This window comes from Corvus hawaiiensis, chromosome 6, assembly GCF_020740725.1.
Source record: "Corvus hawaiiensis isolate bCorHaw1 chromosome 6, bCorHaw1.pri.cur, whole genome shotgun sequence".
Taxonomy (NCBI): domain Eukaryota; kingdom Metazoa; phylum Chordata; class Aves; order Passeriformes; family Corvidae; genus Corvus; species Corvus hawaiiensis.
In genome coordinates this window covers 11,427,614-11,451,391 of record NC_063218.1, presented here as the reverse complement: position 1 = coordinate 11,451,391, position 23,778 = coordinate 11,427,614, and the positions used below count along the sequence as shown (strand labels likewise).

General features: G+C 39.6%; 1 long non-coding RNA gene across 1 annotated transcript in view; it reads right to left on the bottom strand.

Annotated features, from left to right (window-relative positions):
- Window positions 1–23,778, bottom strand: part of LOC125328037 — a 270,003-nt gene that overhangs the window by 145,819 nt on the left and 100,406 nt on the right. Inside the window, exon 7 of the long non-coding RNA XR_007204508.1 lies at window positions 4,137–4,392. This is a non-coding gene — a long non-coding RNA (uncharacterized LOC125328037). The remainder of the gene's footprint in view (window positions 1–4,136; window positions 4,393–23,778) is intronic.

The following is a 23,778-nucleotide window of genomic DNA, read 5'->3' as shown; positions in this document are numbered from 1 at the left end:
GAGAGGAGAGACAAAAATGAGAGCACAGATGAAATGTGGCTGCTCTCTATGAACTGTGTTAGCATAAGGTAAGAACTGGAGGACTAACTACGGGGTTACGTTGGGAGGGAAATAAAGTGGCCTGAATTAATTTAAGAAAGAAAAAAAGAACAAGTTTCCTCACAATCAGTTGCATAAAGCCTTGAACAAGCTTCCTGAAAGAAGTGCAAGAGCAAAAAGTAATGATGAAAGACATTGAGGCTAGGAATGGGATTACATGATGCAGTTCATCCCCAGCACAGAATACTGCAAATAATGGTCCAGTAAAACCCTTCCCCTGTTCAATGTCCACATAAAATTATTGAGCATACATGAGATGCAGCTTTTCATCAATAGATACCAAGCTACTCATACACGACAGTTAATACCTGTATAATATAGCACATAGAATCAGAGCATCATAGAATGGTTTGGGTTGGAAGGGACCTTAGGGCTCATATTCCAACCTCCCAATACATTTAATACTTAGTCCTCTACATGCTGTACAAAGCTGTAGTGATTTATATAAATGTAAGACATTGTTTAATATATTGGATTTTTTTTTGCACTGTATATAATAAGATTCATAAGACCTATACTACAGAAAATGTGGAAATATGAGCTAAATCTATGTAGCATCAACTAGTATCAAATACCATTGGCTTTTCACAATGCAAATTACATTTTTTTATTTTCTTTCTTTCTTTCTTTCTTTCTTTCTTCCTCCCATCTTCTGTTTAAAACATGAACAATAAATAAAACAAAAGGGTCACATTTAGAAAGCAGAGATGAAAATGGGTATTAGCTTTGACATATATAGCTATGTTCAAAATGCAATACACTATATAATGTGCTTTTTTCTCCTCTGTTTCAAAGTGTCCAATACCACATATAATGCTATGTGTAGGTAAAGTTTTTTCAGATCTTATTGTCATAAATGTTACTTTTTTGTGTTATCTAGAGTGGACCTGAGGAACAAACTGCTCCTAGCTGTCACTGGGTCAGTGAACTTCCAAAATGAATTAATCATTTATGACAACTAATAATTTATGTAGCTATGTAAGATAGAACAATGAATTCAGCATCAAAATTGCATTTTTCAGGAAGTAAGTGTCTGTGAGTATGGGGTCAGAAAATAATTTCATCTCAATTTCAGCCATTCATTTTGATGGATATGGGGATATTTCAGCTTTCCTTTACTGTAGGGGTAGTAGCTGCTGCTATATGAAGGCAAGAGATGAGATATGAATTGAGGCTCCGTTTTAATGTAGTTTTCCTCCCTTTCACATAGAGTGTGTCTTCCTTTATATATAAGTGTTGCAGTGCTAGGTTTGGTTTAGCAAGCTGCAGCTTTCCCGGAGAGCACAGCAGAGCTGCTTAGGGCAGGGCAGCCATTCTGCCCTCCCGTAGTCCTTTTTGGTCAGCCCTGAACTCCTGCTCTGGCTAGCTGGGCTCTGCAACACAGTGATAGCAAAAGAGGCAGAAGAGGGACCCTCATAGAGGCCTCAGAGGACTTTCATGGTTGCATTGCATCCAGGTGGTTTCCTGAGGCTGAGAGACCTCCTGGTCACAGAGCAGGGGGGTTTTCTCAGGGTCTCAGGGGCGGTACATGGGTGGAGTTGGGGTACAGGAACCAGTAGGGAGTAGCCAGGGCTAGGGGCAGGGGAAAGGGGGGGAACAATGTGGAATAAGAAAAGCAGTGGGTAAATAGCCCACCACATCCCCCCCTTTCATATTAAATTGAAAAGGGAAGGGCATAATTTTTATACAACAGAAAAAATGGTAAAACCATGCAAAATAGTTAAAGTGATGAGGCGATTGGTTGTTGTTGACTTTGAAGATTGGTGCTGGTTGAGTTCTCAAACAGCAGCTGCTTTTGTAGCTTATCACGTTCTTTCTTCTGCTGGGGCTGCTGGGATGACATCTTTTCGGTTGCTACTTTCTTCCCTTCTCGTCAGGGTGGCCTGGCGAGTGCGGGAGGGGGGTGCTGTGTCGCGGTTCCTGCGCTGTGCGGTGCGCGGAGCCGCAGCGCCACACCGATACCCTCAGGGCAGGCCGGCCCGCGTGATCCCAGGGGGTTTTTGGGGTTTTTTTTTCACTTTCGGCACGGGCACTGCTCTCACACAGCAGTCCCAAGCTGCCCGGCAGAGGCGGGGCTGGCCCGGGGCAGGACCGCGGCGGGCTGTGTGGCCCCAGCGTATGAGGACTAAATTCAGCAAAGAAAACTATGTAAAATTGACATAACCATAAGAAAGTTCAGGGTTGAGCTCATTGAAAAACAGGAAAGATATTCTCTAAAATTCAAGAAACTTGTATAAACTTTTTGTATACACCTTTCATCAGTAATATATAAAATTATACAAGCTACTGAAATTTCACAACTAGTGTCAGAATCTCAGTGCTTGAGTCTATGCCCTTCTGACCTCAGTAAAACTCAGAATTGTCATCTTGATGTAAACTTCCTCTCTAGCCTACACAAAAAATAGCTTGACCATTCCAGGTAATGAGCAGAGTTACAGAGTTTGTATGGCTCATTTGGAAAGAGTTAATATGGGGCTTGCACATTACATGTGGATTTCTGCATCTATACCAGGTAGGCTAATGTCACATACACAGCTGGATAGAAATGAAGGAGGAAGGATAAAAAGATTCATAAATTAATTACACTTTCCACATCCAGGTATCTACACTTTTAAGGTCCACAAATGAAATTTTAGATATCTGCAAAGCACATCTCTCAAACCACATACAGAACAACAACTATATTACTTAACTTCAGGTTGCATTTTGAAGCATGTAAAATCTCAAAGACTACTGGAGGGCACATGTAACTTCCTCTGAAAAATCAAGCTTTGAGCATTCAGGCTGCTTTTCAATGTGCTCATCACAGAAAAGTATAAGCAGTTTAGAAGATAAGTCACAGGAAATGTACTCAACAGCATTCTTCACGATTTCACCGGAACACAAATACAGCAGACCCCCACTGCCAAGGACAGTTTTGGTCTATCTGCCTGTGTTGGGCTCATTGGGGAACATTTTTCCCTCTTTCTTTTGGCAGGGCATCTAAGAAAATGTAGAGACATAAAATCAGATCCACCAAAATCAAAATACATAACCTATTTGAATAGAAACTAAGATTGTTTTCATTATTACAGCAAGTCTTCTATGATACAAGTCCTAATATTTTAAGATGTGCTTGTATTGCAACAAGTGATTCAAATAATTTTCAAACTTGAAACATGGGCAGATTGCTTGCAGTATAGCTGTCCATCTGGAAATTTCAGATTTTGTTTATCTATTTTCACAAGAATTTTGACATATCAAACACTTGGGGTTGCAGAAGATGACAATTCATTTTGACTACACACTGTCTAAGTAAACACTTGTCAAATGAGGAGTGCTGAAATCAAAACAGGGTTTGTATGTGTCACTCCATTAATTGCAATCTTCCTGGCTACTGGTCCAAATTTTAGTTACTGCTTCAATACTGTTCAAGAAGAAAAGCAGCACTCAGATAATTGTCAATTCTGTAGCATGATGAGTTGAGTAGCATTAGATGTGTCTAACAATAATTATATTTCTACCTTGTCCAAAAATACATGGAGCAACTGTTGAGGCCTCTTCACTGGTAGCCATGACATTGGGGCTGAGAGCAGACCAGCCTCACTGGGGAAGGATTGAAGGAAAGCCTTTGAAAAGGCTTTGAAAGGAAAATTTAGTAGAATTGAACTAGTCCTAGCTGGAGGCGTGAGCTAGGCAGCAAGCTTTTAGGCATTAATGGACACTGAGCTTGGCTCAGGAGTCAGGGCTCAACTTGAGAAAAAGTGAATTCTCATTAAACACCCACCCAAACAATTGTAAATCCCTTGTAACCAGCTGTTGCCACCATCTTAGATTTACACAAGACATAATAAAGAATCAAAGAGGAATTTAAAAGCAACCAAAAGTTGGAGCAGTAGGAAAAGGTTTGGATCCCAACCTGCCTGAGCTTGGAAAGGCTTCACACACTCTACTTTTCAGCTTGAGCCCATCTGCAGTTTCAAGTGTGTTTGTCAATTTAAATTAGACCTTTAGAATTAAAAAAAAAATTATTTTACCACTAATTCTTTAAGTGTTACCTTAAAGCTGGGTAAATCATTTGCAGTGAAATTCTGACTCATTCCAATGGGCCCTGCCTTCCAGGCTACACAAGTTTATGAATCCCAGAGCATTCAAATGAACTCTGCAATGCAGTTGTCCATAAACACAACAAGCTCCAAAATCTCCCTCCACAGTCAACATCCCTTACTCAATACATGCTCTGAATTCCTCTTCTTCTGTCACCTCTAATCCTCTCAAATACTTCGTACTTTCCAAAATCAACTAAATGGAGACCTAAAATGTAGATGAAGAATAAGATAACACAGTGTTAGTCTGATTCCTTTGCAAGCACAGAAAACAAAGCCTTAAGGTTCACTTGCCCTGTGGAAATTAAAGATTTTCAAGATTAAAACAAGCCTAACCTGCAGCCTACACCAACCATAGATAAGGAAGGGCCTTCACATGTATTTATCCATATTTATTTTTCAGGTGCACAAACTGGACGCACCACAATTCTCTGAAAACTTTGCGAAACACATGACACCATGGCAAGCAGCCATCAGAAAATGACCAGGACAGCTAAAGGAATCATTTATAAATCAACATTAAAAAAAACACCACTTAGTAGATTATTTGCTGTAAAATGTAGCTAGGATGAGAGCAGAGAGGTACATAAAAAACTTGAAAATATTTGTTTGTTTTTAATGGTTTGACTTTTCAAAATAATTGTTTTCTTTTAAAATGTGTTTAAAATTAAGGAGGATTAAAAATCCCACAATTATATGAAATAAAGTATTTTGGTGCAGAAAATGTTTAATGTAAGCAGAAATATGTGTTTTATTTATTTTATTTGCATTATGTTTGGATTTTTTATTACAGTGAGATAAACAAAAATTTTTCACTATGAGTCAATCTGAAATATTTTTTTAGGTTTTTTAGTTCAGAAAGTAAAGTGAAAAATTAATTATTCATTAAGACCTAATGGCAAAGTTTTCACTGGAAAGATACTGGAACTTTCTACCAAGTACAAATAAAGTCTTATTTGTTTATTTAAATTCAGTTCAGTAAATGACTAAGTCCAAGTATATATATAGAAGAAAAGAGCTGAGGCTAACTTCGCACTTTCCATGGTTTAGGAAGTGTGCTTCTCCCCAAATGTGACATTCACATATATATTTCTAGCTCACATATATCACACATCATATTGTACGTGGATATCAGGTTGCCAATGTGTCCTATAACCAATGCATCACTTACCCTGCCTGAACCCAACCTGGTCCTATTAGGATGAGGTCACAAAGTAATGAAAGTGTTAATAAAGTTATGAATTTGATGTCAAGTTTTACTACTGAAAGATCAGCCAGAGGTTATGCTGTGCATTTTACCGCATACAAATATCTCTCAAACAGGCTAAAAGTAGCCACTGAAACAGATACTTCATCTTCAAGCATACCATGCAACCTGGCTTAGTGGAAAATGCTTATTAGCTGCTATGCAAGGGGCCTGACACGCTAAATTTGTAGATCATAAAACATGAAGAAGACATTGGTTTTCTACCTCAAGATATTCAACAGCTGTGTTTATTCTCAGATTTTTTTTACAGATAGGAAATCAGGCACAATGCCTTTTATCTAACAGGAATAGGAATTCTTTTTAATTCATTTTCTGAAGACATTAGTTTCTGTCTTAGCCACTGTCTTAGCACTGTACATACTTTCATCAAAATGACTCAGCTGTAACTATTTTCACTGGAGTTAGGCATGGGTTTCATAGTTTCCAATCTAGTGCTATTCTTTGTCATCTTTCTTATTCCTAACTCTGAAATTAAGGCCTTAAGTTTAAATAAGCTGTCTTAGAACAACTGCTGAAAGAATTTATCCGTGACAATACTTGGTAAACTCAGATTTCTGGGTTTAACCCACTGAATCACTTCTAAGCACTTTGGCACCCAGGTACTGCAGCATTCAAAATGCCACCTTCAACACAGGAGTCCAGCATTTCTGACAGTATTTTTCACAGGCCGAAAGTACATTAGTGCAGAAGAGAGCTGCCCATCCAACATGCTCTGGTTGTTCCACACAGCTCACGAGAGTCCACCCAGCCATGGATGGATCCTAACAAATCCTCTGATGATTTCCCATACGCAGATATTATCAGCAAGTCACGTAGTTCCTTTTGTGACTAATGCTCCAAATGACATGATGGCTGAAGGATGGCATTCCTCATGCACTGCAAGAGCCAAGCATAAATTAGACAGTTTTCATCTTTTTTTTTTTTTTTTTTTTAATATATATTATATGGCTACCCACCAACACCAATTTTCAGCCTTCTTTTAGTCTTCAAGGTTCTGGGGGCTTTTTTTTTTGTTTGTTCACTGGAGTCTGATGGGAGGCAAAATTTACTAAAAAATAACAGAATAACCTCTTTCCTGTCTAATGATTGGCACTGAGAGGAACTTTTAAGTTCTGGAAAGTCTGAAGGTCTTCTTCATAAAGCTGATGAGCTTCTCATCATTCTACAGGCATTTTTGTAATATTACCTAGGCAAGAGTGACCCAAGCCAAAACCAAGATTTATTAAAAACAGAGAAAATGGAATCCAAAGAAACAGTTTCCTGAATAGCAGGGAACTTAACACTTCAGTGAAACTGGATTTCTATGATGGCAAGTGGTAATGATGGGGTCAGACACATAACTTCAAGTAGTTTACAAAATAAGGATACCTGATACAAACATTAGACTGTTAATATGTTTCATCCTTACCTGAATATACATTGGAGTACATATATTCTTAGTAAAATATCACAGTTCCAAATATTTTGCTGCTCAATCTAAATACTTTTTTTGATAGAAACAAAATTAAAACACAGTATCAGTTTACAGAAGAGTATATCCCTCAGGATTGCTTCACATTGCGACATCCACAAAATGTAGATAGTTAAATTATTTTGTCTTCTGTCTTTAAACTTAATAAATAACTAATGGTAAGAAAAAAAATAGTGATTTTACATTGGTAAAGACATCACTGGAGCAACTGATGTAAAAGTTGGGGAAAAGAGACAAGCTTTTATCAAGTGAGAGTCGCTGTTTCTTTCCAGTACTATCATTTCACCTAGTAAAAGGTATTACCTGTCTATACAAAATTTTGCTCTACCCTGCTTTACCTCAATATCTCAGAAATACTGAAAGTTCAAAATATTTGCTGTTCATCTGCTCATTAGCTTTTCCCACTGTTAGTAACATCTGTAAATAAAAGAGAAGGAAAGTGCAAAGATTAAACCGTTCTACCCTTGCTAACCACGCCAAAGGCTGTATGCAGTGGGAATGCTCAGAGATCCTGGCTTTCCAGCACACTAAGATTTCCAAGGCCACGTTTCATAGGGTCACTGTTGTGCTAAGCCAGAGCTGTGTCACTTCTCTGATATTTCCTGAACTGAATGACATCTGCCCACAGCAGGAAAGAGAAGGTCAATGTCCACTACTGGCAGATGTGCATGGCTGGATTTTAAGGACATACCATGTTCAGTCTTCAAGCTGTTTCTGGCCTCAACTTTTCATAGACTGTGGGAAAGAGAAAGGAAATCTATACAATAGCACACATTTTCATGGCAAATGAAAAAAATTTTATACACCTTAAAATGTTGTTGTCAAGTTTCCTTATGTAAACATTGCCTCCATGTGTTTAAATATACCTATTTATTGAATTTATTGGCTGTACATGCTTTCATCAAAATGACTCAGCCATAACTATTTTCACTGGAGTTAGGCACAGGCTTCATATTTTCCAATCTAGCGCTATTCCTTGTCATCTTTCTTATTCCTAACTCTGAAATTAAGGCCTTATGTTTAAATAAGTGAAGAAGATACAAGATACGCTACTTCCACAATCCAATAAAACTTCTCTTTTTTTAGGCATGTTCACACTGGGCTGAGTCTTTGTTTACAAAATGGTTAAGGTTTCTAATTACTGAAAGAGATCAAATATATACTGTACTCCACTTTATCCACTACAGAAATCAGCTTCAGTGTTTTGTTACAAAGCTGTAAAACACAGCACCAAGGAGAGCCACAGATTCCAAAACTCTGTCAGAGAACCCCTTGGGCACTTCAAGAGCAATTAAATCTACAGATTGTTCAGGACAAAATAACTTGGCATGCTTTTTGGCACCAGAAAAAAAAAATATCACTATTTCTAAGACCTCAGTTTCAGTTTGCTCCTGATTTCCCAAACATCTCAAATTCTCACTGCTGGAATTCCTCATGGCCGAATTCCTTCCAGTTTTTGTTGAAGAGCCTTCTTTACAGAAATATCACAAAATTATCTGATGGAAATAATGGGTATTTTCTAAACCCTCATCTTAACTATCTAATCCTTGCACTTAAGCCTTCATCTTCATTTCAATCATAACTGAAGCCTCCAAGCCTGATTTAGGAAAGTCAGGAGGTACAATCCCTTGGTTTAAAATAAGAAGTAGACAGAACAGCAACAATACTGTACTCCCACATTCTGAAAAGCAGTTTCAGATTCCATAAATGTACCCCCACAGTCTACAGAGACAAGGATAGGAAAAAAACACCACCTGAGAACCCCTTCCATGTGTCTAGGAAGGGCAACACAGACCAGCACAAACTCTTTCACTCACACAGGAGTAAGATTCATGATCAGGGTTGTTGTTTTATGCTGACCTGCTGAAACAGCCCATAAAGCACACTACCCAACAGGTAGGGCATCCAACCCTGGTTTTAGACAGAACTGCCCCAAAAAACTTAACACCTGTAATTCACTGTGGCACCAACACTGCATAATCTCAAGCACACAAGATGACTGCACTGCAATTTCGAAGCAATATCAATTCAGACTTTAACCAAATTACATGACCTCAGTTTATGCCACTCCCTCCTGTCCACATTAACTTTCCTTTTTTTCACATTATTAGCTTTTTGTTGGCAAAGTTTCCTCATCTGACACCTTTTGCACTAGTATGAGCACTCCAGCAATCACAGCAGAAGGCTATAAAAAGGGCAGCTTATCCCTTTAAATAATAGTACAGATTGTTTAGGCAGCTACAGCCTCTATTCCTCACTGACTGGTGTCAATGGCAATTAGCCATAATGGTATTTGCAATGCTGCAGTGGAAGAAACACTAATCTGTGTTTGTATTTACATCAAATTTTGAGCCTAATATATTGGCACTGACTGGTGCTGCAGCAGGCAAAAACTCAGAGACTGTAAATCTTATTTTCACATTGCAATTTCATGACACAAGAACTGTACTTCCAGGTACTTTTGTACTCTTTTGCTTGTCAGAAATGTGGAAAGAAAAAAAAGCAATGCTTAAAAAAACGGGGACTTTTCTGTATGGAAAGTATTGCCTTTCCTTCAGAAAAGCCAACTATTCAACCTTTTTGAAATTTGGTAATAGAAAACCAAATAATTTTGGCCAAAGCCACACAGAAATAGTCTGGGGGTTTCCCGCAAAAAGCCCTGCAAGTTTCTAAGAAATGTAGATACTATCTGGAAGTACATTCAAAGAAGTCTTGTTCCCTTTCAAATAAAGACTCAGACACAAAGGTCATTTAGGGTAGTCTCCTTATTTCGTCAGTTATGCTACTGAATCTAATTTCATCAGAAGGAAGTCTCTCATCAACTACTATACTTAAAAAAAAATTACCTTTCATGGCTTGCATGAGAAAAAAAAACACAGCCATTTTTATCTGTGTCTGTTGTTGTTTGCTGTAGTGGGAACCTCTGAAAAACAAAACAACCCAGCATCACTGGTGTTATTACACATAAATCCAACTGCTCGTTATAAATTCTGACAATGCTCAACTGTCCAGTCCAATCTCAGATGAAGATAAAACCAGGCAGTGCTACTAAAGAGAAAGATGATGACAAATTTCAAGTATCAAAATATCTTACACTGACCAAGAGGATTTATGAGCCTGAAAGCATCTGACCTCAATTTAAAAAACTTTGGAAAATTTTACTGTTGATTTGTATCTGAGGAAACAAGAATGAAATGCATAATAAACCATGATCTATGCATGAGAACATATCTAAACAGCTGAATATATAAATAAGAGTTTTTCTATAATCCAATAAAACCAACAGCAAAAGAAAATACAAAAAAAAGCAGACCAAGAAAAGAGAAAATTTTTCACTTAATTCTTCTCCATATGCACAACAGGTTTAAAAGTCACACAGAGGTATAAAACTTATATTCAGAGAAATAGGGAGAAGAACAAAAAGAAATATGAAGGAAAAAAATAAAACCAGTGAGGAAAAAAAACAGACTTCACATAGACTCTTAAATAAATTTCCATGCAGGGAAAAAAAAAAGTGAACTAAAATTTCAGGAACAGAGCACTTAGAATTTATTATTGCACTTCCCAATACCACAGATACAGGCAAAATCAGAGCATGTAAATGAGTTCATTTAAGTCTCATATTCCTGACACTTTTCCAACTAACATTTCAGACTCATTTTGAAAAACACACCAAAGACAGATTTTCTTCTGGTGTTTGCCTGAATGACACTCTTGCCTCTGCATAAGAATGCTGCACTGTTTTCAGATCCATTCCAACACTTTTCCTAGTGTTTCACTTTGAACTGAAGAAAATGAGAATTCTCAAGACGCACCCTTTTAGAAAACTGAGTCACATCAGGTCACAATGATTTGGCTTCAATGACTACATAAAACATTGCAGTTGGCACAGATGTATCATAAACAGCTTGGTAGTGATTTTGAAAGAAATGTGTATGCTTGGAAGCTTGCTGAAAGATGAACACGGAGATGTAGATTTTCACTTCTCAGTTCTGTTCTTCATGCTGGCAAAGCACCTGCATGTTACAGGCAAATGCCAAATTCTGTTTGGATGCAAGAATTTACTCCCTCCCTCATTTATACCCACTTTCATGGCATTCTCATGTAGGCTTTCTTCTCTGTTTATTCTCAGCTTAGTGGTGTGACAGCCTCTGGTGTTCCACCCCAACAGTAAATCCCATTTTCAAAGTGCCTTCTCAAGAACCACACTGTAAGATTCATGTGTCTGTCTTCAACAGAAACCATTTTTAAGGATTAGCTGGCAAATCTGGGGTTCAGAAATTTCTGCCAGTACCAGGAATATATCCCAACTCCTCTAAGCAATAGTGAGAAGCTTCCAGCTCCCACCTTGTCACAGCTGGGCATGAAGAGGACAGAACTGAAAGTATCGATGTGGCTCTGTGGAAGAAATTCATGCAGAAGACAAAAGGGATGAGGCACTATTTTCCCCCAGCTTTACCCTATGATAAATTCACTGACTTGAGTGGAGTCACTGTGGAGTAGACTTAATATAATACAGTGATAAATCAGGCCTATTGATGCACTGACAGTGCCCCTGTAGGACCTTCTCAAGCCACCAGCTTACTGAACATTTCTCACAGCATTGTCTTCCCAAGCACTGTGACATGCCATTTCCACAGACAAATTGTTTCCTGACACAGCAGAGACAGATCTCCATGCTTCCTGCTTAGCTAATGCATTATAACCACTTTGTTTTGCACTGGTTGTCCTCTAATTTGTGTGCAAAAGGATTTCTGTGTCAAACACACAGCCCTCAGCTGTGGCAAATCCATGTGGAGTTTTGACTCCTAAAGCATCCAAAGATCACAGAAGTTACAGATGCAAAATGTACTTCCCTAACTACTTTTATGATTTGATTATTTGAAAATCCAGGAGAGAAAAGATGGATCAGGATACGGGAGCCAAGAATGCTTTCTAAGGAAGCAGTGACAGCCAAACTCCTGGCCTTGAAGTCCAAGGTAGCAAAGGATGCCCTGAGGAAATATTTATACATCTCTTGGCCTTTTTTGGACTCCTCAAAAATTTACTAGTTTTAGTTTTCTGACAGATATTAAACCCAAGAGGCAGCTTTAGACAGTGAAAAATTATGTCTGGTCATAATTGCTTGGTAATTAGCAGCCCTCAGCAGCAATAAGCCAAATAATAAACGTTTCTTCCAAGTATATCTAGTCATTGTTTTGATGACACCTTTCCAAGTCAAGGCTTCTCATTTCTGGCCAGTGTCAAAAATGCCACAGGGGTGGGGCAATGTAAAATGAAAATCAGACTCCTCTTTGGAAATCAGATAGGACAAAAAATACCTGAAGAAAAGAAAGTCCAAAAACCAGGACTGTTCCAGCCTTCTTTCAACAACTCCAAGAGACCTTTGATGGTGGAAACATTCTGGTTTTCTCCTGCAGATCCAAAATGTCAGTAGATTATGTGCTGTTCCGGGCAAAGCTACAATGACAAAAATCAAAATTTATATTCAACAGATTTACTTCATGCCTACCCTGAAAAGTTCTGTCAATGTTTAGAGAAGAAAAGGAAGGCAACATGAGAAGGAAGATAAACACAGACCACCATCTCTACAATCTTTTCCACCACTGTAAGCAGAAAACAAAAAATCTGGGGATGTTCTTCTTGACTCAGTCCCCCTCTAATTAATAGATAGAGATACTGTTATGGACAGAGTCCATTTGCCATTTTACACATCTGCTCTAAGACAAGTAGAGCTGGTACCTACAGTCCCTTAACCACACTGGCTTCATATCAGATTATAACAGAATGCTGAAGGACTACCATAAGAGCACATTTGCACTTCAAATGCCCTTACATTTAATTAGATGAAGTCCACGCTCCTTCTCTAATCACACAGGCCAACTGCTCTTGTAGGCCTAAATGAAGAAGTCTCCTTCAGAAAAGAATGACTACCATTGAGGAAAAACATGGCTGCTTGTCCACAATCTTCGAGAAACACTCAGGGACATTGGAGAGAGAGAACTATTGGTCAAAAACTTGCAAGTTGCTCTGTCCCAAAAGGCAGAAAAATAGATGGAGGTCTAATGCTAGAGGGGTAGTTCCAACACATCTATAGCTGTTTTCTATCCAGACATCTGTCCTACCTTTTCTAACAAGAGTATATCTTGGATATGCCCACAGTCCAGAAGGCCAGCTGCATCCTGCACTGCATCCAAAGCAGTGTGGCCAGCAGGTCAAGGGAGGTGGTTCTGCTCCTCTATTCTGCTCTCATGAGGCTCCACCTGGAGTTCTGCATCCAGCTCTGGAGTCTCTAGCACAAGAAAGACATAGACTTGTTGGAGTGAGTCCAGAGGAGGGCCACAAAACTTATCAGTGTTGGAGCACCTCTCCTGCAAAGAAAGGCTGAGAGAGTTGAGTTGTTCAACCTGGAGAAGGGAAGGCTCTGGAAAGACCTCACAGCAGTTTTCCAGTACTTAAAGGGGGCTTTTTTACATGACAAAAAAGAGGGAGAATGACATTTTAAATGGGCATATAGTTCTAGAACAAACAGGAACAAGGGGTTTAGTTGAAAAGAGGAGAGATTTAGATTAGATTTTAGAAAACAGTTCTTTACTCTGAGGGTGGTAAGCCACAGAACAGGTTGCCCAGAGAAGCTGTGGATGCCCCACAAGTTCAATGCCGTGTTGGATGGGGCCCTGAGCCTTTCTATGATTCGATGATTTCCCTTCCCTCTCTACTCTTTATATGGAAAGACATTTTGACTAATTGTGAATTGGCCGACAAATAACCAGGGCTCAGCCGAGATATCCCTCACTCCTCAGGGCTAGGAAACTCCATCAAGAGGATGGGCTTCAGAAATGGGGGGAAGGTACCTATTGTGTGGCATTTCCAGACTCCAGAACCACTCTCCTAAAGCCCTCACACACAGCAGGGTGCTTTGAAGGTTCCACCCATCTTCTTGTATACACTTCCATTTGTTTTTAAAACAAAGCAACCTCCACAAACCAAGAAAGACAGAAGGCCAGAAGAAAAAAACCACAGATTAACTAGATATCCCATGTATTTACTTTAGACTTCAGTGCTAGTGACGGTCTCTATGTAATAAAATAAACTAGCACATTGACAAATTATCCAAGTTTGAAGGAATAACAAGAGTTGAAATTATTGCAATTACACAATGTTCACAGAAATGCCAAACTGAAGTTCTCTGAACTGTAAATGAGACCTGAGGGTCAGGTTCTGGCCCAGGAAACACATGAGAAATCTCAAACAAATAAGTGAAGTAGCACTAACAGTAATCCAGTGCAGGACTGTGTGGGCTGCCTCTTCCCTGGGGAAGTTTTCCCACCATTTAGGCTCTGAGTCTTTGACTTCAGCATTAAAAGTACTGTCTTCTTGTAAGCTCAGTCATTAGACCTTTCTTGCTCCTCTACTGTTTACTTTCTTGGAGGAAAAGCTGACCCTCAGCCATGAGAACACAGCATCCTGGGCAGCCTGACCTGCGCTTATTGAACTCCATGGCTTCTCCACAGAGACAGGTGCCTAAAACACCATGGGATGCTCTCCTTTAAATAACCACAGTCCTTCTGAGATGACTTAAAGGGGATACCCCTCACACATCATTCTGCAGCTTTAGGTCCACAGTTTAAACTCAGTTCTACTTTAACAGCAGATAGAGTAGGGATGGAGAAGTAAAGTAAGATCTCCCTAAATCTAAATAACACTATATTTTCTCAGCCTAAATGCACAACAGATCCCTTTAGACATAATTGCCTATGGTTGCCACAACTCCCAATGCCTTAGGGAGGATTTCTTGGATAGCCTTCAGCCCGGGATAACCAACAGACACTTCACATATTCCTCTGCCTGCCCAGCCTGCTTGCTACACTTTGACCACTGGACTGTTTTGACTTTGCACACCTTCTGCACATCACTAGCACGATGGAGACAGAGTTGTTTCATCTACTTCCCATTCCCATCTGATACGAACCTGATGCAAATTATAACTACTTTCATATGTGATAAGTTGGCAGAGAAGTTACCTTGTGATCTTCCAAAAAGGCTTTTATTACTGAGCTTCACATTAGGTGCTAAATTCTGAGTCTTTAACACTTTTCATGTAACTTACCTTCATTAGTTAAATCAATGCTGATGATAGCCCATAGATTTGCAGGGGGTTGCACCTACTTATGCATGACCTTGGAAGCCTTTTTAATGGGATGTTGTGGAGTATATTTTGGCAGGACACTGAAAACAAGTTTCTTTTACTTGCGAGATCACATAATCAGCCCAGCAGTGCTGAAATGTGGCAATGAAATCCTCTCATCGCGTAGAGATGATGATCAGTAATATCACCAATAGATAGGAAAAACTAACCGAGTCATCCCAGTCACTGAATCTTACTTGCATTTAAGGCTGACACATACATAGCAATTTGCCTCTGTTCTGCAGCAGCTGCAAACTATTAACTATGACAATGAAGTTGATTTTTAAACCAACAAATATGACGACTATTATGAAAGTTTTACCACTGTCACATGGTGTGCAGTCTTTAAATTCATCCCTTGCTGTGTGGCTAAACTTTTATTGAATTTTTTTTTATATTAAAAGAAGGTCATCTGAGGACAGAAAACCTCTTTGTCAATCAGACTGTGCAGTGCACAAAACTCTTCCAGGACTCTCATAAAAACCAAGACCAGCACACTGCACTTAAAGCACAGTGTTGCAGAGATACCACAACTGTATTTGACAGATAAAAAGATACTCCCCCTCATTCCCCATTGCTTCTTTCCGCCTCCAAAATGCCATCATCTTTGCTGGGCTCCCAGAAAATATAGCACTGAATGATCTATTTGCCAACTGAGGGAGTTTTCAACATAAGAAACCTTCAAAATTATACCCATGGTCCAAAGCACACACCTTTGGTCTAATGCACTGATAGAAACAAATCAAATGAAAACCAGCTTCCAATCCAAGACTTACACAGAAAAGAAAAATAAAGATTTTAGTTTCTTTTGACAGCATGGGGTGTGTTTGAGGAATGCTTACAGTCAGATATTCATACAAAATGTCTCTCATCATGTACAAATAAATTGTGGCTAAATAAATCTGTAAAAATCAAGATGTAACCTTTAGATAATGTTCTATTTTTTCTGCTACATACCCAGTGACACAGGACAAAAAATTTTTGAATTCTAGAAACACTTATAACTATTCAGCTGAAGAAGTGATTCCTCCTGGTTTCTATTTCCATTCATCTTCTTTCTCACCTCATCATATGAGCTACCCTTCTCCTTCAAAAGAACTGTGCAGAAACCCACAGGCAGAGCAGGGGGTGAGCCTCACTATTTTACATAACAAAATCATATGCATCAAAACACACACACACACAACTTCCCAAATGTCTGAGGTTAGCTAGCCTTCATGTCCTGACAAGTTACACCCACCTTTCCCAGAGGAACTAACTCACTCCATAACAAATCCCAGATTTCTGTTAAAACAGCAATAAATTAGGACCACCTACCACCCAATCCTGCAAGCACTTACTGGTAGGCATCCCTGCATGCCTACTGCCATGCACAACCTCCAAGTTTCAGCTGGCCTGTCCATGACACAAAGTGCTGTATCTCCAGCACTTTTGTTTCCAGAGCTATGCTCCATTGCTAGGTCAAAGTCAGCTCAATTCTCTAACCCCTGTTTACAGTCAGCCTCCAGCACTGGCTTATGCTGGAATAATTCATAAGAATGAAACACAAGTTTGGATTTCAGGATAAGGCCCCCAGTCAACATGTGGGAGCATTTATGACTCTGTGAGACCTACGTTAAAAAATAACTTAAAAAGAGACACCATTTCCCTCTGAGTGTCCAGTTTTCCATGTTCCAGTTTGCTCTTTCAAGAAGACTGGTAGGCTGGGGTATTGGTCACTATGTGAAAATGACAACATACAATTAAAACAATAGTAATTTTCAAGTGACGCTTTTTTTCAATAGATGTATGACATTCCTAGACATTCTATTAATTAGCAGGCCCCAGGCAACACATTTGGAAAAACAGAACAATCTGGCCTTTGATTTTTATCCAGGCCTTACCCAAGATCACACAGAGGTAGCCAGACTGCTGATAGATCCCCCACACAGAGCACACACCCCCAGCAAACAGCTGCACTAAGAACTGCATGTAAATCACTTTGAAGAATTCTCAATCTGCAGAGAAAGAAAGAATGATTTATTCATTAATAAAAAACTGCTGGTGTTGGACTGGGAAATCAGAATTTGCTAAATGGACTCTACTAATAAGTCTCAAATTTGTTTCTGTGTCCTTTTTTCTAGTTACCTGTTTTAACTTCAGTTTAAAAGCCATCCTGAATGAAAAACATATCCTGGCTGTCTTCTATATTTCAGGACCAGAAATTCAAACAAGCCCATTACTTTCAAAGTATGGAGGTTATTAATATCCTGATGAGCATCTGAAAATAGCAGCATCTCATGTTCTACACCTACATGATGGTTATCTAGGAAACTGGCATCCTTGTTACACCTTTTCTGGGTGGCTATAGTTATAATCCATCAGTACACTGGATGAAAAACACCATCTCAACAGATGTTGTAAGATGCCAGCTGAAACACTCTAGCTTTTGATACTCCCACCTGCATTAATAATTTGTGGTTGCATTGGATAAAGATCTGTGAGTTTCTTCACTTTTAGGAATTTATTAAGGTAATCAAAACTTTGGAATCTTTCCTACTGGTTGTATTATTCATTTCATCTGTAGACAATAATGGTCCTCTTACATTAAGGATAATTAGGGCCTTAGATGGGCTTTCCACATTTTTCAGTGATGTAGCTGTAATTAAAACAAAATCCAAAGGGAAAAGGGGAGGAGTATTTGATCTTGAAAGAAGCCAGACTGTCTGGAGGATATGTATTTTGAAGGTTTTATTGGTAGCCCTCAGAGAAAGACAGCTATAACCTAAGCTTGGAGGCTAGCAAGGGCTATGTGGGTTTGTGTGGGAGGGGGTTAAGTCTAATTTGTAAATGGTGAGTTATGAGCCCTGACATTTGAGAATAGACAGTGCATTGTGTTGATGATGAGAGCAACCCTAGTTTTCTTGTTAATGGCAGTGATTCATTCTTTCCCACTCAACTATTGTTCCCATTTACCTGGCAAAGAGAATTACTTGTTATGTGTTTCCAATTGCTGATTTCTGGAGAGACTGTTCAGATGAGCAAAAGCACAAGAGAAGAAATGCACAAAACAGGCAGAGTTCTGGGAGCAGCACTAGTGGATCTCTGAAAGGTTCTGTGGCATTTTCCCCCTTCTCTACTCCCCTTTGCACCTGAGAAAACCCTGTCTCTTTTCTGCTTTACTCAGAGCTTTCAGGCTCTCTTCCTTTCAATTCAGGATTATTCCCATAAATTCATGCTTTCAAAATTATTTAAAATATCTGAAGATTTGTAAAATATTTGGAAGCTTTAAATTACTTTAAACCTATGTGCAGTCATACATTTGGTAACACAGAGCAACCAGCCTTGGATTTTCCACTACAGCCTTACCCAGCTGCACAAAAGTAGCTATGCCAACAACTGGCCTCCTTCACCATATGAAACCACCCAGAAATCCCACAAGGGGTCTCAGCAAATTATCCTCACAGAAGTCCATATATTAAGTTTTTCTTAATTGTCTGAAAGCCATGGAATATCAGGACAATGACCAGGAGTAAGTAAATCAAGACTGAAGCCTCCAGAGAGAGCTGTCTCTCCAACAGTGTGTTTTGTAGCATGCCTGGCTACCGCACTCAGATTCTCTGTTTGTCACTTGGCAAACTGCAAACCCGACACTTCTGAGGCTGCCTCCCCTCCTCCCCAGCAGACCGTGACACTGGTAGATGGGCCTGATCCCTTGCTAAAGTGGAAGAGCTGCATTGACGTCAGTGATGATACTTCTCTTTCTTGCAACTACCAATCTGGCCCTCCCACTTTTACAAATGACCCCGAGGGGACGATATGAAACACAAAGCTTGGAAAAGTACAGAACTATGACTTGGGAACAGCCCGTGGCACAGATTAGGGGACAGTAGCCATAAAGAGCTTGAATCCAGATGTGAAATTCCCCAAAGCCAGGACTATTCAATCCCTGTCTCATATGTGAGGCAAACAAACAAAATTAACTATTGGGTCAACCTTGCCCAAAAGACACAGATTACTGTGAGCAACTCCATAAGATCTTTGGAAGCTGTTTCCTTTCGGGACATGCAAGCAGCTCTGTGTCTGAGAAAAGGCTGAAGCATATTCTATCCTTGATGTAGCCAGCCAGGACCACTGCAGCAGGCAGGGCAGGCCAGCTGACTGACACACTGGGGTTTGCTCTGTGAAAATACATCTTGTGCCCAGGGAGCACCGAAACCACAATTGCAGGTCTGCCAGTGGGGTGGAAGGTGTCACGTCCAGAGGCAGCAGTGGGCACTCAGCTGACCTCAAGCAAACAAAGCCCAAGTGGAATGTGGAATCCTCAATTCCATCTTGGGTTTCAAGTGACTAAGTGAAGAGATGCATGAAATTCATATTGAGTCCCCAAGCTGCTACATGCATAGAGCTACAGCTCTCTTCAAGCTGCCTCAGCCAGCCATAAAGGTAGCTGGGCTTTGGCCATGCAGAATTCCCACAGGTTTCAATGGGAATTTCAGTGTTCCAGTCTGGACTCCAAGAATGCGGTGCTGGACCCAGAGCTCTGACGGCTGGAGCCGTATTCAGTGTCAGCGTCTGGCAACACCCATTTGTAAAACAGTGACTCATTCACAGGCACAGCTTTAGAGGGACAGACAGGATGACTTTAATCATACATTTCTATTTCATTAACAAAGCTCAGTAAAACCAAATGAGCATCCTGGATGATAATAGTTGGTATTAATCTAATGATGGCAGTGATCCAATGCCACGGTTAGGAATAGTTTTATATCCTACAGAATGCATTGTTTTCATTTGCTTCCAGAACATAGCAACTAGTGGACTACTGAGGCTAAGGACAACATAATTTTTAAACACTCATGAATTTGTTAAGGAACAGGAATTTTTTTCTGAAAATCAGAGTCTTGGAAATAAATTACAGAAAGTAATTTGAAAGAGAACATCTTCAAAAGTACCTAAGTGACTCAGGAGTCTGAGACATCAGATAAATCAGCTGGCATTAGCACTTTCCATTCATTGTAAACAAAGGACCAAGTATTTTGTGTAATGGACTGTATAGGGAGGGGACTTAATTCAGGCAGCTATTACTGCAAGGTGCTCATTTGTACACAGTCCTTTCCATGGACAAGTTGGGTTTACATTCAAATGTACAGTTTTAAGTCTTTCCCTCTAACACTAGCATACATCAATCCTCAGACCTGACAGAAAGCATCTGAAAGCAGATTGTTAAAGCTAGAATTTGGCCTTGGATTTTCACTCAATTTTTCTTTTAAAAGAACATGCTGCCTTTAGGACACCATTTTTCCAGATCACACGTCTGGCTAACCCTTCTAACATATTAAGGATGCAATTCCATGGCAGATTTGCAAAAAGATGCAACTTCGTCTGCAAGTGCTCCAAGATGCCCAGATAGAAGCTACCTCTTATCCTAAAGTCTTGTAACTGCAACCCTCTAATTCTGATCCCAAGCTAATACACTCTGCTTCCCAGCAGAACTTATCAGTTCAGGCTCAGCCACATGCTAATGATGGCTACACAGCTTCCCATTTCCAGGCAGCTTTCATCCAGCCAGCTTGGAGTGTGAACAGAGTGAGTTATCTGCCTGCCAAACCCTAAGAAGACATACCTTCAGTGACTCAAGCAGTTAGGAGTAGAAATGCAGGATGAATCTTGTGCAATATTCTCACAGTTCAGTAAAGGCTGACCTTGCTCACTACATGCTAGGGCATGGTAGTTTCCTTTGCTTTCTGGATTGATATGGCTATTCCTTACTTTGAGTATCAAAACTCTGCCTGGTTGACTCTTTCCCAACTTCACAGTAAGTCCTGCTCTACTAAGAAGACGGCGTGATCTCCTGCTCAGACGCACATGTTCCTTCAGGATTTGCCTCCTCAAGAAAACATAAAATCAACGTGTGCTCTACCAAACTCCTTTCACTAATATAATTTCCCATATTCTGTAGGGTGACAGGCCCCTAGGGAACACCAGCACCTCACAAAGTATTACTGAATGGATGAGATAGACATACTTAAATTCAGTACTGCAGTCAGAAAACTCTCTGGTTAAGATCATGGCAGTTGGGCAATACATGAGATTTCCTACAACAGCACCCATCTTAGAAATGAGATAAACATCAGATGCATTGATAGACTTAAACTTTCTACAATGCACACAAATCCTATGGCTTTATCTTTCTATAGTAAAATGCAGAAATGGGAAATAAAAACTGGATTTCTTCTGAATCTTGTCCACTTTCAGCTGCAGCCCCAGCCTATGGTGCAGTTCCACCATGTCTGTTTAGCCCTTTCTAGATCTCAGGCTACTTTTCACTCACCATTTTTATAGTAAAACACATAACAGTAAGTTTGTCTGCCCCCTCTACCCACTGTATATCTAGGTTAGTGAAATAAATTAATTGGAAACTACCTGCTTGAAGATCTGCAACACTTCTGATCTCAGATAGCATCAGGATTTAAATGTAAGACAGAATTCATACAAGCCACTTCTCCCTACCCTTCCAAACATGTTTTCTGCTTTCTTCTCAGTTTTCTCCTCCACTGTCATAACAGAACTTCATCACAGTTACATTCTATGACCAAAAAACCTATTTAACATTTCAACCACAATTCATCTAATTTTTTTCTTCGATGACCCCAGTATGATTCATTTCCCAAGTAATCTTAGTAATCGGACATTGTTTTTTTAGTAGTATATTTGTCCAGACTGTTTATTGTCCATACAAGTTTCTGTAGTTCATTTATTTTTTATATTTTTAAATCATAGGGATAATTTCTCCAGGCTTATACAACACTTCTAGTTGGGCAACTCCAACCTGTCAACACCTTCTTTTCCTTTTCACAGAAATTCTTCCATCATGATTGCAGCATCCATACATATTCCAGCTTTTGCATAACCTTGTCCACTGTCTCTAGTATTCACTTAAATTTGAGTTTGTAATTTCCAGTTTTCTTTAAACAGAGTCTGTAGCAGTCCATCCAATTCAGCAAACTCTTTCTTTAGGACCAGCAGTGGTATTAAGACATTAGGATTTTCATGCTTTGCTTAATACATTTTCTCCTGCATTTCTTTATTTCAGTCATTTTCTGCTAATACTTTCCTTCCAGACTGGGCAGCAAGGTAATGGCAGATCTTACTGCAGCAGCATAAAAATATCACTTACTCAGTCTTGCATTGCAACAATAAACTAACAGGTTTGAAAATTCAGGTGTGCGAACTCTTTGAGTACATTTTATACTTACAAATTCTTCATATTCTCTGACAAAGCCATCTAGGAACCCTAATCAGAAAATGTGCAAGAAATATATAATGTCAAAACCCCCCAAACTGTTAATATCCTACAAATATGTGTTTACAGGTTGAAGAAAAAATAAATACTGCCTTCTTCTTTTACTGTCCTATTTAAGCTCTTTCCTTTCTCTTGCCTCAGTTAATACTAAAAGACCTGTGGAGGTGAAAGCATAATGCCTGTGACACTCTGATGTATGGTGCAGATGCAAACTGATGCATACACACTGATCTCCTCCATGCAGGCATGACTACCTCTATTGCACAGGCTGAGAAACCATCTAGCCTATGGCTACTTTACCAAAGGAACTTTCTTTTTACTCAGCCCCTGGCTTAATAACAACAACGTCACTTAGCATTTGTGATCATGGCTTGTATGCAGCCATGTTTATGTGCAGCACTATAAGGTGGGTAGCACACACTGCCTCTCACTTATTTTCATAAGCTGAAACTAATTAATGTCTTTTTGCATGCCAAGGATAAGAGGACAGCTGGAAACCATCAAGGGGAAACGCAAGCAGTACATGAGCTGTTTCTTCAGTCAGCTGTTTCACTGCCCAAGGCACACACAGGCAACTCACAGCTTCATCTCTCAGGTCCAGTCCTGCTTTGCTCTGTCACTCAGAAGTCAATACAAGAATCTCAGATTTGCAGTGGTATAACAGAGAACAGACTTGGGCCCAAATATCCTACTGGTACTTCAAACATTCCTGTTCTATCAAAACCTGATACTTAATGTCTTCTGGGGACATGGACAATCAGCATAAATTAGCAATTAATACTTCAAAATTGCCTTAGACTATGCTCCAAAATCTCTTCCAACTCACAAATAAAAGTTCACACACTCAAGCCACAAGTCTCAAACTACATACTCCATCAATAGACATATCTTTGTCATACCTCCTGGAGGCCAAACACAGGGTTTGTCCTAACCATGAGGAATAGAAGCAGAGAATTGAGGTTCACTGCAAATGCCATCTTACTGGTCTTCATTACTCAGGCCTGGGAACAGTTATCCAGAATGTTTCTGCTGATCTCAGTTTCTGGTTAGTTCTCCCTCACTTAACCCTGAACCTTTCACATACACATGAAGATAAACACCCAAAGTTCTACATGCTAAGACTTAAGCAAACACATTTTGTGCCAGGCGGCATAGGCCAAAAACCTGCAAAGGTCCACACCCACACAGAATTACACAATGGACCACACGTAATTTGGAGTATGCCATTTGCCTATCGCTAAGAATTATCAAGCACCAGTCGTTTCCAGAAACTTTGCTGGTCTCAATGGATCAGTTCCACTGCATTTATTTTTGCTCTAAGCAATACCTTCTATGCCAGTCATTCATACCAGTTTGAGAGTTCACCCAGATCTATCACTAACC